This window comes from Homalodisca vitripennis, chromosome 5, assembly GCF_021130785.1.
Source record: "Homalodisca vitripennis isolate AUS2020 chromosome 5, UT_GWSS_2.1, whole genome shotgun sequence".
Classification (NCBI taxonomy): Eukaryota; Metazoa; Arthropoda; class Insecta; order Hemiptera; family Cicadellidae; genus Homalodisca; species Homalodisca vitripennis.
This window is the reverse complement of record NC_060211.1, coordinates 120,170,281-120,191,467: the sequence shown is the minus strand read 5'-3', so window position 1 is coordinate 120,191,467 and position 21,187 is coordinate 120,170,281.

The following is a 21,187-nucleotide window of genomic DNA, read 5'->3' as shown; positions in this document are numbered from 1 at the left end:
TATTGATAAAAGAAACTTTGTATTTTACTGGCAGAATTGAAATAGGCTGGTAATATTTTGAAAACATTGGGTAATAACATTCAAATACAAGAACCACCTTGGTCAATTTTCAACTCCGTTGGGTACATGCACCTTCAAACGAGAGTTTTATAATTTTTGTTAATAGGCTGATAATGCTTTTAGAACATTATTTAATCAGCAATATAGATTCCTTCATTGATTTCTTCAGTTGTTGTGGGTGCAAATATCTGGTGATTCGTGCTATCTCCGCCTCACACACAGGAGAATGCATGATAGCACCACGTGCTGGTAAAGTGAGGTAGTTTGTCTTTTTGGTAAGGTACGGTTGACAAAATGTATTAATTTCCGTTGCTTCAGTTTGGGGGTAACTTGTTTTTTTATTTATTAATAATCGAATTTGTCTTAAAGGGGGATTGTATTTTTACAATTAGCCATATTCAAAGCTGTCTAAAAAATTTGTTTTTATCTTTTCTAAATTCTATTTATATATATATATATATATATATATATATATATATATATATATATATATATATTTAATATATATGAAATGAGTAATGATTTATCCCATCAAATATACTAATTAAAATTACAAATTAAATTAATCGAAATTACATTACCCCAGTTTCAAGTTGCGTGGCAGGCCATAAAAATAATAATATTAAAATAAAGGCAGTACAGCATGTGATTGTCATTAACTTTTAATAAGAGCAGGACTTTACTCCGGGTCGTCATTGTTCCTCGCTTATCACAATATACTAACAGTATGTCAATAGTTCATAAATTATGTCTCATATTACTTATTTCTACATCTAAAACAAGAAACCAAACAAACAATTAATTTTGTTTTTAAATTAACTACTTAATTTGGGTTTTTAGTCTATTTTATAACTAAAAGTATATTATACAAAAGGTAAAGAAAATGTAGTTAAAAATGGTAGTTAAAAAAATTGCATGGAAGATTGTGCTAGTTCTGAGTATAACCTTAACGTTTCTCTTGACACGAGAATTTCCGGAGTAATCCACGAAGTTCTTTGTGATGTCTCTCTCTGCGATTGCTTTTGAGGGGCAACTTACATTCAAGTGATAGTTGAGAGTATCATTGATTGCTGTGAACATCTCATTATTATCTAGTATTATTATAATTATAAAATTTTCATAATTTTTAATTCCCCAAGATATAGACTTCCTTGAAGCATAGCCACTTTTTTAGTAGCTTTAAAAACCTTTAAATGTCCTAATTTACCACGTCTTACGTGTAACGGTAGCAGGTAGCAGCTGTATAACTACCAAAACTGAGCAATTAGATATATTTTTGATCACATTTTAAATAGCAGTGCTTACCGCAGTCACCCTGGAAGGCGATGTCACAGATTAAGTCAAATTGAATGATTCTTGAGTATCTTTAAAATGTTAATTTAAAGCATCATTCTCCAAGTTGTATATGTTTTATCATTTGTGAAGCCCATCGCTCGAGGAGGTGGGACATTTTCATTTCTATGTCTGTCTGTATGTCAACACGATATGTCGAGTGGGTACTTAGCTAGAGACTTGAGATTAAAGTTTGTAATAATGACTATGACTTATTTAAATATGTTTTGAAAGTGCTATATTCATTAAATACTACTAAAGATGTATTATAATTGCCTATTTTACTATTTCAGGGTAAAACATTTCATTTGTAGACTGGTCACATAGTATATCCTATTTATAGATAATAAAATGAGGGGTAATAATTTTCTATATACAGATTTTCAGTGTAATGTTTCGTAAACGAGGAATTCCAAATATTCATTCTATTAAAAGGGCTTGCGTGCATCCATATATACTCTTTAAAGAGTACAGAGCCGAGCTTGGTTCTGGTATTTTACACTGTACCTCTTTTGTGTTAAAATTTTAGTTCAAACTACACTAGCCTACCCGTTAACGGCGACGTTACACAGAGCGTCTGGTTTGTCCTGTTCACCGCATACACTTTATTAAAAACATCACATTCAATTTTATATATCAATAATATTACAAACTTATTCTATTTGAACTTTATTACTATTTAGATATAAAAAAGAATATATAAATGTTATACGTTTTTACTTATTAAATATTTATTACATATTACTAGATAAAAATATCGACTTAAAACTTATCTATCTAAGTCTATAGTTTTTTTTTTAGAAAATAGTTTACTTGTATGTCTAAGGATTATTTGATATAAACATATATAAAAAGTTTTAATTAATAAAAGCTTACATAAGTAGGAATAAAATTAAAACCATAATTATAATTGTTGATGAATGATTACAGCCAAGGAATATAAGAGAATACGTTGGTCCTTGTTTATATATGGACAAACTTTACTTCTTATTTTACGGTTTTTATTGATGATGGATGGTTTTAAGTGATACGAGAGTTTCGGACAAATGGAAAATCCCATTGATTTATGTTACAACGTTTCCAGGATTAATATCTACACTATTCATCGTGTATAAAATCTCCTAGTAAATCAAAATAATTACAAAACTAAAGAGTGTGGGACAGTACTGCGATTCAAATGCTCACATAATACGTGACTAGAAATCCTACAGTATGAGATCCAGGCTGGATAGAATGAACCAAGGAAACGTCACTGCACATAAGCAACAGCACAAACAGCACGTCACCGTCACCAATGAAAGTGGAAGAGTGGCAATACACTCAAGACGGAGTAGTAGTTCATTTCCACACTGGTAAGTAGTTGTGTGATATGTTATGGATTTTTGAGACTAAAAGAAAAATATTTTATTTTCTAAAATTAATGTTACACTTTTTTATAACTTATAATGTTGGCAAATGTTTATACTAAAACCACAAATTTTATTTCTAAACTATTAATTGTTATTAGCTAACAATGTCAAAATGTGTGTTTTGGCTGGCTTCTTTTTTCAAACTATTAAATCGTTATTAGTTTATCAATCACGAATGCCAACAAACGTGCAACAGGGGAAAAAATGAATATTTTTCAATTTGTATTTATTATATGTTAAGTATAACAAATCCAGCTACATAATCCTTACTCACACTATATTGTATTATATGTAATAAAGTATATTACAATTATAAAACAAAGGAACAATTTAATAAATTAGTAGTCTAGAAAAAATCCCATCAAATAAAAACATGTATATCACTTGCCAGAATCACTATATTGCCTACTGGATATCTTCTTTAATTAAATCTATATTTTAATTTTAATATTAAAAACTGTTAGAGTTACACACATCCTTCATAAATAAAACCGCGAGAGATAAACATGACGTGTCAATGCTTAATTTTTAAAGTAATTGACAAACACTAATGCATATAATCTGATTTGTTTAATAATATAAACATTACCTGATATCAGATTCCAAAAAATGGATCTAATGTAAAGATATATTTATTATTGGTGTCATAAAGAATAGCAAAATGATATTTAATTGCTTTGAAGCTGTATAATAAATACGAATTACACGAAAAGTTTCAAAATTGATTCCTGTTGAAGACTTTACTGTTTGTGGATCGGTATTAGTTATGATATACTTCTTTTATTTTGAGTTTATACCAAACTTATGAATAATTTAACTTTCTAGTAAAATATTTTAAATTCATATTTACATAATCAAATATCAAGTATTTAAAGTTTTATATATATATATATATTATTATTATATTATTATTATTATTATCATTATAAATATAAAATTTTTTATATATATATATCATTATCAAAGTAATATAGCTATGATTAAACAGCCTTTAACAATACACCCTGTAGTTAAGTTTTACCGCAATGAAATAAATTTGTGAAAGGAATACACTCTATACATATATGTATTAAACCATGATAAATTTTTAAACTAATACAAATTTTAATTATAAACGCCAGTATATATGAAATAGTCTGATTTATGTGTCGTACATATATTATAATACACTTTCAAATTAGTGTTAATTTATTTCTGCTATAAAGTTTTTCATTTAAAAAGACATGCTCCTTATATTTACTATTGGTTAGTATTGTATACGAGCATAGTCTATATTTATTTCCGAGCAGTAACTATAACACCTGCAGCAATAGTCTACATTTATTTCCGAGCAGTAACTATAACACCTGCAGTTTTATTATTGCTATTACAATTATTTAGTATTATTACTTTTGACATATGCTGTTAACCTAAAGCAATGACTATGTTGTACTTTGATTTGAATTTGAAATATAATTATCTTGAAACAGAGCTAACTACGTATCACTGTTGCTTGAATATTTCTCATCTGGCTAGTCAAAAGGGGTTAAATATGTTTTATATTTACCATTTTCTAATGTTCAACGTTCCTAAAGAGTTCATATTTAGCACTTTACTAAAAATTTAAGGAAACCGTAATTTTTAAATCACTTTAATGAAAGACAATGTATCTTAATAGTAGAATTTAAGTATCAACTAAAAGCATGGAATTTAAATTGATTCATTGCAATTATAAAGTTTATTTCTCATTTAGTTTTGAAATGTTAATAAAAATTGTTTACTATATACTTTATAACGCTCAAAATGAGACAAAATCATAAAAAGATTTAATTTTTGTCTACTTAAGATGTTTTTGATGAATGTAGCATTTTATTCTTGTGAATTTGATAACAACTTTTATTTCTAATATGTAGTATTTTATTTTCTTTATGATTAAATTCTAAAGTATTATAAACAGGAAGAGTTACTGGCGTTATTAAAATCAGCATAAATCAGACAATACGTGTTTCATTCAGAAAGTCATTGTTGTTGTAAAACAAAAGACGTCTCTGACAACATCCGTCACTTTATTATGCGTTGTCATCAGGGTGTATGTACACATGAGAATATCATGAGTACCAGGTAACTTTACACAAGAGTCATAACAAGATTTGTTTATGTGTATTTTCCTGAGTATTCATAATCTTTCTATGTTGTTATCTTTGTCACTGTATAATAACTTAAGTTTCTATTATTACACACGTTACAACATAATATACCTACATAGATATAGTATAGAGGTATTGAACAAAAGCCATTCTTGGGTATTTCAAGGTATTTTGCAAATATTTTTGATGTGTTACAGTTGTATGGATAAAAAATTCCCAAAGAGAATTCGTAAAAGTATATTTTTTTATCTATTATCGCCTTACATACAATAGGAATTATTTATTGGATGCAAATCTGGTATTGCTGCATATTTACCTCACAATACTTTTAATATACGTGCATATTTTAACATGCTTTGTTAATATCATGCACGTTGCTACTAGAGGCGAAGTGTACTATTGGAGTCATTAATATTTTTTAGCATCAATATTAGTATTGCTGAATTAACCATGTTATTTACATTACAAGTTCAGTTTACATTAGTTACAGACTATGGCACTTCTTAATTGTCACACTGTTGTTACAGATATGTAACCGAAACAGCAGTTGTATACAAGACGAATTGTTAGGATTACCTGGGCGTTTTTCTTTTAATATACAATTTTCTTTTAATTGTATAATATTACAGACATAATATGTAGGTTTAAGTTGTCAGATTTAAAAATCATTAGGTTTAAATTTTATTTTATATCGATTTATAACCTACGGATAAAGCTGAAGATAAAACACTTCATTCAATCGGAATTTAATTGAACACTATAATTCTAAATCCACATATGGAAATATTTCATCCCATAATTAATCTAAGTGATTATTATAGTCGAAATGAAACATTAAATTATAATAGTAAAAGCGTTTATTACAATCAGTAATACGATTACGATAGTGAATGTGTTAACGCCCTACAATGTTATCCTTACCCATAATTAGCCTATATGATTGCTCGATTCTATGTTTTATGGTATACGTACAATAACTGTTTAGAATATCCTAATACCATTAACTTTTTTCAACTTTGGTTGACACAGCTTTATAGTTACATTTTCTCGAAATTATATCTTAGGCCCTTTTGGAAAAGATTATGCATATTAGTACTCTTTTAGATTCCTTAAAGGTTTGAAAAACTTTTTGTCTATAATATATACAATAATTTTATCGAATAATTGCAACAATTTGTACCACAAGGACTACCACTTCTGTATTGCGTACTACTGCGGTTGTGTTGACTTTGTTCCGACTCCACTTGTGTCACGAGAGTGCGTTTTGTACCAGTCTAGTCATTTAAAAAGAATATTGGCGTAGTGAAGTTGCATGTATAATTTATATCACTCTCTACGTCGTGGGCTTCTTTCCGAGCCAGTTGAGATCTGTGCAAATCTTCGTTTCCCTCAAAGATGTCAGCTGATTTTCCCTCTTCTAAACATTACATTCCATATGTAAACAATTCTTTTCTTATGTAAAGGTCTCCTTCCTTTAAAGGAATTGATATTCCCTGTTTGGCCAGCAGGAGTTATAATGTTTAACAACCAACTTTAACACCAAAATGAATAATAAAATAGTAACATTTCCTTATGGAATGATAATTACTAGATTAGAAATATTGTTGAAAACTCGATCGATACTCATCTCAGAAGTTCGATACCTTGCCTCACGCGTCAATGTAATCTCGCTCAACAATAGGTTACTTTCGATAATTAAATTTACTACTAATATTTCTTTTATGTAAGGAAAGTATTTATTTAAACTTGTTTTTTAACTGTTTTTACTAACAAGAACGTAAAATAATAATGTATACAAGATTACTTTAAATCTTTAAATAAGGCCGCATTATTAAAAAGAAATTGAAATGTTATACACAAAGACAAATAACATAACATTATCATTTATTGTTAATGAATAGAAGTATTTCAGGAACCATAATTGAACATAAATCATTTAACAATATGCAATCAACCCTGAACTTCTTTAACACTAAATTATTTTTACGTTTTGCCGCTTTTCTACAATTACTATTGGAACATTATTTTCTATTATATTATAACAAGTTATAACTACGATACACTACACATCGCGTTAAACGCTTCACAAAGCCTGCATAACCTGAAGTTCAGATATCTTAAGGTGTCCTGCAGATAGGCAGACAGGGAATCATACAGAAAAAATGTGCACATCTCTCTTACTAACTAAAGAGAAACTGTTACTGATCCAATGACTTCACTGATGGTAAACCCAATTCCGTAAAATGAGATGGATTTCCATATAACCATTGTACCGATTATAACAGTAGAGTAACTAGTGGAGGCATATTTTGTTATTTTTTTTACTGCAATTAGCCGTGGAAAACAGGCTCCGTGAGACAATGTACAAAATGTATTAATTTTGTATTCGCTCACAATCCGTACTCTCGAATCACGTGACCGTGACGCGTGGCTTGAGGGAGACCGGGGGTGACGTCTTGGTTTTGTCAGTTAAATCAAATTTTACTACATACGTAACCTGTTTGTCGTGTTTCTGCTTGCTCGTTAACGGAGTAGACTGTGACTAGCGACCAGTCCAGAGTTAACCTACGAACCGAAGACTTGTACCCTATACGACTACACTCACGTATCTTGACTACTGAAGCTTACCGAGTAAGTAAACTGCTGCATAGTATAACTAATTTGTACGTTGAGTCTCACCCTTTTGAATTTTCTAGGTGCCCCGGTTATTTAATGGGAACTAGCTTAAACATGTAATAATTTGCCCTTTTATAAAAATCTGCTCTATATTGCGTAATATTGTCGTAGCAATTTGGTAATCTGTTGTTGTCTGTTCATAGGTACTTTAAAGAAACATTTTTTTTGTAGGAGTATAAAGTTAAAATATACTCAATAAAGTAAAGTGAGAACGAATCGATATATGGCAATATATAAATATATCGAAGCACCAAACTAGTAAGTGAGGAGAGCAGAAATGTATTACAAGTATCTAAATTTGAGTGAAAGGATATATATTTTGGTTTATTTGTATTTAATAAATCTTTTTTGAAAAGATGTTTTAGTTTCATTTTTATTTTGATCATTAAAAAACTTGGAAGTGTTAAATTTTTATTATAATAAAAACCTTTTATTTCCAGAAGAAGTTTCGTTTTCTTTTTTTTAGCAAGTAAAAGTCCACCACGTAATTCATTTTATACCTACCTTTCGGTATACCATACTTTTCTATGTACAAATGAAGTATTTATCTAATTACTTATCTATTATTGAATCCCACCAAATATATCTTGCGCATAGTTAGGTTGATGTGTTACTTAGCAGCATGTTAAAGTGTCATATAATCCTACTGTTTACAATTTCATTACTATCCGATATTCTTGTTCTCATCATGTTTACCCATTAGGTCATTTAAAATGTTTCTTTACGATCTCATTGAGTGACATGTATTGCCGTAAAACTCAATTTCGCCTAAGTAGAAATGAAGCTACAGGCAAAATTTTACGTCTATAAATAAGATTTTCGTTAAGATGGTATGCGGACAGACTGATTGTAAGTAAATTGATGTAGTCCATAGTCATAAACCATGTTAACACCCACAATTTAATTTTTAAATTTTTTTAAAGTTTGATCCATTGGATTTTTTTAACGTATTGATACGATGCCCAGATATTGAATGAATGTATTAATCGTGCAAGTTTATTATTGGTGTAGTTGGTGTATCTGTGATTTATATTGCCCGAAATTGGCTTTTATCATTTTAGAAATTTAAATTGTGGGAAAATTCACAAGTTATACGCATGGCATAAACCACAATGTTTTTTTTTATATTTATAACTAAGTTTCACATTATAACAAGTACTACATTTTCATTTCCGTCAATTAAACTCTACTCTAATCTTGAGTAACGATTGATTCATTCACTGTTCATCCCGAATATACCAAAATCGTTTAATATTACAGTAAACAAGCAACCGCTTTTCACGAATTGCAAACATTGTAAAGCATTCTTAAATTGGTTACGTAATTCAAGAATGTGTTACGTAACATGTAATGATTCGCTGAGTTTGCATGCAAAGTTTCAAATCTTTTGATCATTTGACTCTCTATATATCCTTCAAACCGAGACAATCATAAAGAAAAGAAATGTTAACCTCACTGAAAACCAAGTCTACTAAGAAAAAATTGACTTTTTACTATATATAATACTTTCACTATATATATATATATATATATATATATATATATAATATATATATATTATAAATTTAAAACTTTCATGTGTCTGTACTAGTATTCCTTAAAAAATACATTAATCTGCTATTTATTAGCTGCTATCTTAGTTAATCGTAATACCGATGTGAACATGTTCACCACTAGACACAGAATCCTATGTAGTGATATGCACCATCATCAGCACTATGGTCAGTGTTGCCTATATAGAAATGATGTATTAAGTTTCTCGGATAGTTAGATTTTGAGTTATCATGTGAATAGTTAGACAGATAGATAAATAAAGATAAAATTTGTCCATCGAATCAGATGCTTCGCTAACGCTTATCCAACTAAATAAAAGTTAACCGTGATATTTTAAACTTTATATGATGATTTTAACGTGCTTGATAAAATATATTTATAAATTATTTGACAAATAATGTATATAAACTTAAGATAAAGAAAGTAAAAAATTAGAAAGTTAGCTATAACAGGATAATTGGCAATACACGAGTAAGAACAATAATGTACCATTTGTAAAATAATTTGGTGTAAAAGTAATAATTGAAAAAAGTGTTTCCCCTTACCAGTCGCAATATGCAGTTACAAATACGTTGTGATTCATAAGACTGGTACATTTAAACCTATGAGCGCTGAACCACACCATCTCTGAGAGGGCTTCTGGAAAATACCGACCTTTGCGTATCGCAATCTTTGGCATTTGTCAGCATGTAATGCTCATGGCTTCTGATATATCTCGCCCTCTGGAACCTTCTAATCTAAAGGAGTTTGTGCCTTGTAAAATAATGCTCATGGCCTCTGGAACCTTCTGACCTAAATGAGTTTGTGCCTTGTAAATGCTCCTGGCCTCTGGAAATAGTTTCCAGATACTCAAAGCTCATAGACAGAATACCCTACGTATTAAAGAACGTAGGAATTATTATTATACTGATATAAATACGTTTATTTCAAGTTAATAAAAGGATATGCTTTGTATAGCTTTAGACATTAAAAAATAACAACTAAAAACTATAATAACTTAAAACAGATTGAAAAGGAAACAAACTATTTGTAATTCTGTTTATTTATTTAGTATAAAAATACTGCCTGCACAGCCTTATGGTGTGGATGGCCTAAGTTACACGACTAATTTTTTAAATGAGTTTATATTTGATGTACTTATATTAGAATTTCAACACAGATAATCGAAAACTAGAATCTTCGTTGGATGCAGCTTTACGAATTCAAGAGCTGAGAATTGTTTTAGTGGAAAGTTACTTTGAGACTGGAAGGAACAGTTTTGAATGTAATAAACTTTCGAAAACGTTATCTTTCAATAAAGTCCATGCGATCTTAATACTTTATTCTTTTGTCAAACTCAATTTTCTTAGCTGAAATTGTATTATTGCCTGAGATTTATGAATAATTCATGCCGCTACTGAGGAATTATCAAGTGTACACGTCTTTACCCTTGCTTGATTTCGTCTTGCCGGGTAAGTCTTGCTTGTTATTCTAGGGCTCAATCTTCCTACTCAAATCTTTTAGAAATGTTCAATAAATTACAGTTCTATTTACTGAAACTTGTTTTGTATCCGATTGAAACATGTTTAAGGTTTTGTTTTCCACAAATATCATTGAAACATAAAATCAACATCATTTTAATAATATTATAGATGCCAAGGTGCCTTTGTTTGCTGGTTTGGTTTCACGCGTAAACAATAAACCGATTGTCTGAAATGTTATATACATATTCCTTGGGTTCCTAGTATAAAAAAGGACTCTTAGTCTCTAAAGGTGCAAAATATCACTGGAAGAGCCTGCGAAACATAATCAGCTGTCCTGTGTAAAAAAGTTTGAACAGGACAGTACAGCCATTTGTTTAATTAATTCAATCACTATTTTAATTTGTATAAATTTGTAGTGTGAAAGTATAGAGCAAGCTTGATAGTAACAACAGTTCATTTTGCATAAATCATTCCAACTACTGCTAACCACAGAGTCTGAAAATAGTCAGATATCAAATTTTAAAACTTTAGTAAATATATAAGGTACATTCTAGTAAAATTTTAAGTATGCAGTGCTTGATCATTACTTAATCTAGATATAAAATACTAAGTTTCTATCTAACTATTACTATAAATTTAAAGATTTTTGCAAAATCAGTCATAGAACAAAAAATAATAAGACCCATGTAATTAACAATGGCCACAATTATACACTCTGTGATGACTATAATCAGAACTAACAATTTGATACAATAGAGTTTACATACAATGTTTATAATATAACTAAATAATAAGGTAGTTCAAACAAAAAAAAGGTGTTATACAAAAACTACTTAAAAACGATGCATAGAAAAACTTTTTATAAATAATAAATGGCTTTACTACTTGCGATTTTCTTTCTACTACGTGTTAGTTTGCTTATTTTCCTCAAAATCTAGGTCTGCAAAACACGTTTAATCGAGCTTAAAAGCCTTAGCCTTATTACTAATATTGTTAACAGAAATCCTTCCCACAAGTCTATTTAATTCCCAATCAAAAATAGTTACAGTGCTATTTTATTTTATTTACCTTAGAGTGTGCTTATTTTATCATACCAAATATTCAGACACCAGCCTCACATCCGTATCATGGATTTAAGATGAAAAAGTAACTCAGGTACGCGATCGATGCTCTCTATTGGGCATCAAACCCGCAGACACAGTGGAGGGAATGAGAGTTTAGCTCAGTAGTTATATTAGAGAAACACGTCAACTGAGTGATATCGATAGTGACTAAAGTATTAATGAAACTACAACGGCCACCACTGATGCTACAGCAAAACAGTCAAAAGACATTTGAAGGTATAAACCAACATATCACGCAACCTTCACAATCACTAGGTCCCAACATACGCACTGCAGAAGTAGTATTCTCAAAAAATAACTAATTATTTTCTGGACTTGTCGATAGTGATGCAACATTTCTTACTGTTGTTCGCGAAATGTTTAATGCGTTGTCCATGATTCCCAGAACTTGTAGAATCTTTAATTAGGGCTGCATAAATACTCAACCTGAATCTTTTAAGCGAAAAACTTCTTAGTAAAAACATCATATCTCGGACTGAGGGTAGAAACTGAGATGCAATAACGTCTAACCTTATTTGGACATCAGTACTCAAGACAATACCTTCCGAGAAGAGCTTGGAACCAGTTCTTGTACCACCAGAAAATTACTTCAGTGTCCTTAGCTGACTATGTACATAATTTTAATTCAACTTTTAAATTCTTACACCCTGCAGTAAATAGTACAGTTGTCTTTACTCACATTATAACAGGCCTCAATTCCTTTACTAGATCCTGCTTATCAGAACTTACATCACCACACAGAGCTGATGATAATTTAAGGTTTGTCCCTACAGTTGATAACGTTTTACATATTTTGAAACAAACAACTAACGTCCTCATATTAACATCCTTTAATAATCTCAACCATATTATCATTTTATTAAACAGACCAACTGAATTTGTTACAAACAAAACAGTGGCCACGATAATCACTCAATCATATAGTACGAGATATATCTCAAAATAGTTATAATGGTGGTGGTTAATACTGCAGACTAGGAAATAACCAATCAGGCCAGTATACAAAACCATATAATAGCACGAGTCAGGATAACCGTAAACAGTTGATAGCAAACTAGGGAAGCTAATTATTCTGGTCAGTCTAATTTAATGCCAAAAAACTTCTAATCGAAGTATTCATAGACAGATACTGGACATTTTTTTGTATCAGAAACCTATTTCGGGCAGTAATATTGCGTTTGAACATTTTTATTACGATCAATATGGATCAGTGTAAAATAACTTTTACTTTTCACATAATTTTATTATTTAATTTGTTCCAAAGACCAGTTAGCTTAACTAAACAATAGAACCGATCCCTTAAAAACCAAAAATGAGGATAAAAGTTTAATTCAAAACAAACAAAAAACCTATTTGTCTTCAGTAACATTTTATTAAGAACATGTTTAGTATCGTAAAACAGTTTTATACAGGCTTAGAGGTGCAGGTCTGACTTTTAGTTGTGACAAAAGTTTTTAACAAGTCCTAGAATCGAATTATTTGGTTACATATTTCATAATGGTGAAATCAAGACCATCATATACACACAGAATAAAAACTATCGACTCCTACTCAATACCTAAGACTTTATAGGTTTCTTGGAATGTGATAATAGTACTCGTGATTCAATACAAGTTTTTTTTCATATTAAGGAAACTTTATTTCTTTTAGAAAGGGCGTTCCCTACATGGGGACCTTCTCAGGAGGATGGATTGAAAATAATTAAAGACAATTTTAGATCATCACTTGTTTTGAGGCTACCAGACTTTTAAAAACTATTTCAGTTATACATCGATGTCTCTAGAATGGCTGAGTGCTGTCTTGACCCTATAATTATAGCAAACTAGCACCGATTGCTTACGTTAGTCGTGGCCTGAACCTTTATGTAAAGCTATGCTCAATATTTGAAATGGAAGTTTTCGCTTTTGGGATTGTTTTGGAAATGTTCCGAACTTATTTACTACATGGAGAGTTTGTTTTATTCTGTATGTATGGCAGTACTCTTTCTTGGATGCAGAATCAACCCAGACAAATTGTAAAAACATTTAATTTAAATGCATTCATATTAAGGGCAAAGAGAATGCTGCTGATGACTGCATCCCTCGATTGTATGAGGAAAACCCAATAAGTTTCCAAGAAATTCATGCAATTTAAGCACATTTGACAAGTATATCCCAAACTTTAATGTCAAAACGTTTAATTTATTCCATTTTCCATAGAAAAAACACCAGTTCCAAGACCAAAAAATGAATTAATTTCACTGAATGAAAAAATGAATGAAATCTCTCAGGTATTTAATTCTAATAACCATAAAATATTAGTCTAATTGCCACGTTTAGATATTGGGAATGTGATCATAAGATTAAACTTACTTAATGGTCAAGTGTAGATCGTGAAATTCAGAGCCACGTCAACGGCATTTTGGTGATCCACAGGGCAGTTATTTAGGGCCATATTTTTCAACTTTTACACATATAGCCTAGTCTTACAGGTTCTGTACAGTTATGCACTGTTCATCAGTATGCTGATGCTTTTCTGCACTTTCTTCATGAGTCTAGCATGAATCAATTGATGATATCAACTCGGATTAGCTCAATAGTTACAAATACTCCACAGTTAAAAAAATGGTGTGTCTCAATTTGGGTAAGTGGTCTTTCTTGTATCCTGTTTCACAAGAATTAATGCAGACCCTCAACGGAAGGTTCGTGCAGTATAAGCTCGTCTACGAGAGCTTGTCATTTTCTAAAAAGATTCAGACTATTAGAGTCCGGTTTCACAGAGGTCTGCGTTTGTCTAACCATGTTACTTGCACAATTTAGAGAGCTCTAGGTACGCTGAGAGGTTTGTGCAGATTTAGATCTGTTTCTGGAACATACAAGGCTACAAATCATGCACTCATTGGTACTGGAGTTGTTTTAATACTGCTATCCTACATACGGTAACAGAATCTCTGTGGGCGTCACATAAACAATCCAAAAATGTCAAAACAGCGCTATAGGAATGCCTCAAACATGTTTGTAATAGATACATTGTGCATGATAATTGCGTTATGTTTGATCTGCAAGGTCCATCATATTTATACGCGAAAGGATTCGGTACCTAGGAGAGATACCTGAACGTAGCATCCGCCAAGACGGAAGCCTCACTTTAGGAAAGAAGCTTGAATTCAGAAAAAAAGCTTCTCTTAATATGGGCTGAAAGAATACAACAACCTCTCCAAAATTAAGTAATACTAATCAGCTAAAACCATAAAACAAAAGACCTACTGAGCAAAACTTTCCTTCGGTACAAATACAACAATATTTTAAGTTGAAGAGATCATAAAAAATAAATCGAATAATGTATTAATTTGTACCTTTTAATAATTTTCGGTGAAAAACATCCTTAATGCATATGATTTAATACTGCAGCCACTAACTACTGTGCTTTGCTTACAATAACTCCAAACATTCAACATTATGTGATAAGTCAATAATTTAAGGTAAGGTTTGTAGTTTGAAGTGGTGTGGGTCATATAATGTCTGGACAAGGACATATAATCATATAATCTAGCTGGAACGGATTAGGAAATGCTTTTGATGGCTACAACATTTTAGTCAATATCTGGACGTTCTTATAAATAACCCAAAGGCTAACTCTAAGTTTTAGATCAGTAATTTAAAAAAACATTGTGGCAAGTCTATATAGCAGTTATAATACTGGTGAGGAGACTAAAATGACCTAAATGGCAGGGAGTTATTGCGTTTGTTGTATAGAATTTTGTACTAACAAGACATTTCTCATAAGTAACTCTTAGTCTACAAAATACGTATATAAATAATATTAAAACAGAATATTATATTTGAAAAAGAACACAATTATAATCACTCTATATCACGCATATAATTCATTTACATTCTAAATGAAAGTGTATTTATGCTTCTAATTCCAGAAAAATGTATCTCTACATGGAAAACTTAATATAATTAAAGTTTGTTTGTGTGAAACATTTCATATTTAAACGAAGGGCAAAATACAATGCAAAATACGTTGATCATACACTTTACATTGCAAAAAAGAGAGGCACAATGATACGTGAAAGTTACATTGCAACTTTATATTCCCAATGGATGGCAAAGAACAATGGGAACAGGACTGGTATAAGCTCTAGCTGCCCGGAACTTACATAATTAAAACTAATGGACCGCTGGCTTGTTGGATCGTGATACAAACTGACCTTCAAAGTTACATTTTATACGAGATTAACGCTAGTATATTCTTTTGCAACTAGTTTAACAATTTTAGAATACGAATAAAGTGCACAAAGTCGCATATTTTTATAACGACAAACATTAGGTTATTTGGTTTATTTGCCTTCACAAAACAATAGGAAAATATTAACTTTGGATTTTGAAATACAATCCTACAAATTTATAAGCTTACCAATGTAGGAGTATTAATTCTGATGATTTTATTAACTCTTGATACATTGATGAACAAAGGTATAGCACGCAAAGTTTATACGTTGTTTTCCAGGTGATACCTAGTATTGAAGGGTGTTGTTATTAACGGGCTTTCAGTCCCTAATCACCGGAGATGTAGACGTCGTTACATTCAAATTTCTTGGGGTGGGATAGCTGCCGTGTAGATTATTATGGTATTATGGATGTAGATGGTCTTTCTCTGAGACACAAGATTTTATTTTCATGGAGTATTGAATAAAATCATTGTGTACAATGGTAGCCATACAAAAGAGTGGGGCTCTCACCCACTGTAAATTTGTGCACTAATCTGAATACACCAGAATATATTAAAAATTTACTATAAAATAAAATTTATGTATTACTAGATATGTATGTCGTAAGAAAGTAACGAACGATAATGATTATTATGAAGAAATCTCATTTATTTTAGTCAGATTTATGTTTATGAATTATCGATATTACGTGTTTTAGTTTCATTCCACGAGAAAAATAATATTGATATCAGTGTATGTTATCAACTTCCTTAATTGTAAAATATTATAAATTTCCTACCATCTCGTAAATATCCTTAGTCGTATCACCAATGTAATGGAGTGTAACGTTTATTACCTAATTTTAATCACGGAAAGGACATGGGTTGATTTAAAATGTTCTTTCAGTTTATTGAGTGTACTCGCCTATGAATATAAATTATAATATTTGTTTAGTGTATATATAATATTGACTCCTGAGCTCTATAACCTTTAATCAATAAATTACTTAATTTTACACCAGTATTTACTTCTGATTTGTACAAAATATATTTCAGTTTATATTTTCTATCATTATACTTCATACATTTCTAAACATAGTTTTATTGGAATGTTCAAAGGTTTCTTTCTAAGCCATGTTAACCAGAATTTGACTTACAACCCACATTGATGTTTACTTACGTATTTAGGAGTAGTAAATTGACGCTTCAATAACACTGCAAACAAAAAGACTTGTTTTATATATTTTTGCATTAATTAAAATATATTTGTCAAGCCAATTTCAATTGTTTTTAAAAGAACGTTTTACGTTCGAACCAAAATAATGCTTACAATTCAATCTGCACAGATTGCATACTCATTTACTAGTGTAGATTCCCTTTAGATATAATAATTGCAAGACACTTTTCGAAAAACTTAAAAAAACACATTGTGATAGATTGCCTTTGTATCATTAGCCAACACATCATTGTGTACTGCTTACTTTGTTTAGTTGTGTTGCAAACTTTCTACAGAGCTTGTTTGTTTTCATCCAGACACAATGAGACATGTCCGCTGGCAACTTTACTGTGTTTGAACTTCAACTGTTACAGAAAGTTAATATCACCGTTCCAGAGTAGTCTAATTGTTAACGTGTATAAGTATATTTCAATTTAATATTAATCTTTGAAACATTCATGACAATTCGTTCTTTTACCCTCTCTTATCGTATATGTATATCACAGTATATTAAAGAAATATACTATAATGGTATAATGTTATTCACATTTGTAATTTTAAAGATTTAGGATATCATCGCTATTTCACATATTACTTGGATTACGACAGGGTGCAGTTGTTACTGTAAGAGTATTTAGTCTTTAGACCCTAAGAGTAAACACAATGAGTTATTAGTTTATAATAAGACATTTAAAAAATTAATAAGTTATAAGGTATTTACAAATTATTAATAAATTTCAGTAGAGAATCTTTAAAAAATTTTCTTATGGCATGCGAAAGTTCCCCGCTTACGCTTACTTGTTATAAATGGTCAGAAAATTAATATTTCTTCTCTTTAAAAAACTAATGCTTTGAAGTTCAGGCGATAGGTGAGTTAAACTACTAAACTGTAAATTAGGTGACCCTGATTGATATATCTAATAGTTTACTAATGAAATTTTAAATTTAAAATCCATTTCCATGTTATTTATAAAGTTGGTAAATGATTGAAGTAGGTTATAAGGCAATTAAAATTAGTTTCCCCTTTAATAAATATAGCAGATTAACATTAGACAGAATGTTTGTTCAGGCTTAGTTTGTAAATTTCAAGGCGTTTCTACTTTAAATCGAATATTTTCATGCTCTGGCACGTAGTGGAAGGAAAATAAATCCAGACTTCTCTTAAAACGAATGTATATAAACACGTACATACAAAATAAATTATTTTCCTTGTAGCCCAATAATTTTATCTTAGTTCCTAATTTGGAAAACCTCAAAATATAAAATCCAAGAATTCTGAAACAGCTGTGATATAAATTAAGTATAAGTCGAAGAATGCTGTAAGTACTCTCACATTGATTATTTCCGTGATTTTATAACCAAGTACAAGGCCTCGATGTAAAATAGTTCAAATTAAAATTAGGAATTAAAATGATACCATTTACACATTTTAGAGTATATATATATATATATATATATATATATATATATATATATATATATATACACACACACACACACAAAATATATAAATTATAATTTGTCAGTGAGTGAGTGAGTGAGTGAGTGAGTGAGTGAGTGAGTGAGTGTGTGTGTGTGTGTGTGTGTGTGTGTGTGTGTGTGTGTGTGTGTGTGTGTGTGTGTGTGTGTGTGTGTGTGTGTGTGTTGTTAAAGGCTTACGATCGCTCAGCTATTCAAACAATCAATATCAAAAAATCACCCAAGGTATTTAAAAAGTACATATTTTTTTAGATATCTTGTTATTCTGAGTAATTTAATAAAATGTAAAATAATTTGACAATGTTTCCTACAGTAATAGCTTTTATAATGCATACTTACAACAATAGTTTATGAATATTGAATAACAGGATAAGTATTAAACCACTATTGTAATAAAGTACTAAAAAGTACATTTATGCTATAATACAACAAATTAATTGGGATAAAGTCCTACCTTCTGACAACTCCAATCAGACATTTGAATATTGGATAAACAAACCTGTCAGTGGACACGTTATCAATCACAAACATTTTAACTTGATTGGACGCACCGTTTCATTGGTGTATATTACAGCATACCAATCTATTATTACAATACGTGATAAGTTAATACATTTCATACCTTTTTTAAGGAAATATTCGGTTGAATCATATTTCGATTTAACAACGGTTGTTCATTGTTGGAAATGGAGGTTTTAATATTGTATACTATTATTTACAATATTTAAAACATAAATGATGACTAAATCTCTGAAAACCAATGATCATTTTCTAAAGGAAGTCTGTGACATGGCATTTAGTGTGGCGTCCTTGTGTATGTGTTAAAGTGATGCGTCAAAACTATAATCAATTTAAAAAATTTCAGTATAAGTAGGAACTCTTAAGGTAAAATAAAATAATTCATGTATTTACATGAATTAGTTTTTGAAATATTGGCTTTAGTACCAAAAGACTTGTAGCCCATAGTCGAGAAGAACGGCTTACTTTACCTCGTCCAGAAATGTAATCCTTACATTGTAGTGTAGGACTTGAACTAAACGTGAACCAGGATCCGTCTACCTCTCGACAATATATTTATTAAAAATAGTATTAAGCTATTTCTCCAAATATGAGTAGTTCATATTACTTTAGGAACAACTAGATTGCGTTTCCGGTCATAGCTCAGTCCAAGAATGAGCAGAACTCGTCAGCCGGATAATCTATAACAATTTATACTCTGTCCCTAATCTTGACAATATACACGCCCATTTAATTTTGCGTAGATACTTTAATCGCAACTCAGATAACTATGTCTTAATAATATCCTTTTATTTTTGTATGATTAATAGTTTCTAAAATTATCTGAAGAACGCGAGTCTATTACTGGTTAGATAGTGACATATATCATGTCCCGTCATGTCCACTTTTTCATTTCCGATTGGCAATATGTGCTCGTTTGTTGCCAATTTCACGTTCATTGATGAATGAATTGGTCACAACCGTCAAAGTTTCATTTATGAATTAAATTGATATGACTACAACCAGAAATGTCAAAAACAATATTTTATTACCGATACTACAATATAAAGTCATCCTTTGGAATGGTAATTTAATACAAACACCATATGACAAATAGTGAAAATGTGTTATTTTATATTTTTCAATGCCGACTTTGATGTCAATAAGCCAAATGTTTATATTTTATAATAATCTGGTATTGTTAATTGTATTTTCCTTTTCATTTTGAAATTAAAACTTTTTGCGGATAAAGACTTTTAATGGATTTTCGTTGGTTTAAAACTACTTTGCTATAATGATTAAGGCAAAATGCTTGTATTAGACTACCAGATCTCTCAAAATAAACGTTTAAAAATATCAGACGGAAAAGTTGTTTCGTGTACTTCACTTTTAATAAATTTTCAATGACGGCGTATTCATAACAATAATATTATATATGTAATTTCTGTAAAGGCGTTAAAAGTACTTAGTTATAAATGTTGTTTTGTAAAAATTTAAATAATTAATTGTGCTCTTATCAGTCTTTAAACAAATTTTACTGAAGAAGAAGAACATACCTTAATATCGGCTAAGGTAATACAATTACAAATTATTAAAGCATACTTTACCTTGATATAGAAATAAACGGGTTATTTTTATAAAATATGTTACTAGTGAATTGTTATCACTATAGAATATGAAGTGTAACAGTACTGAGTGTAATAAAAGGTAATTAAGGAACAGCGTGTGACTGCTGTCAGCTGCCAAGCTTCGTTGCCGATTGCCAACTCAACTTTATTGAGTCAAATCAATCAGCTCAGATTCCGGAACTTCATTGAGGATAATTCGGCTTCATCGGCGTAACTGTTTGATTTTTAACTGAGTGAATATGACACATCATGACACATCACAAAGGAGGAGAATTGTCATTATTATTCCTATACTCTTTTTTATAAAACAAAACACAAAGACACACACACACACACACACATATATTTATTTATAAATATATATACGAAACAAAAACTCGAAGAAAATAATAACAACATGAAATTTAAAAGAGTAATTTAAATATATA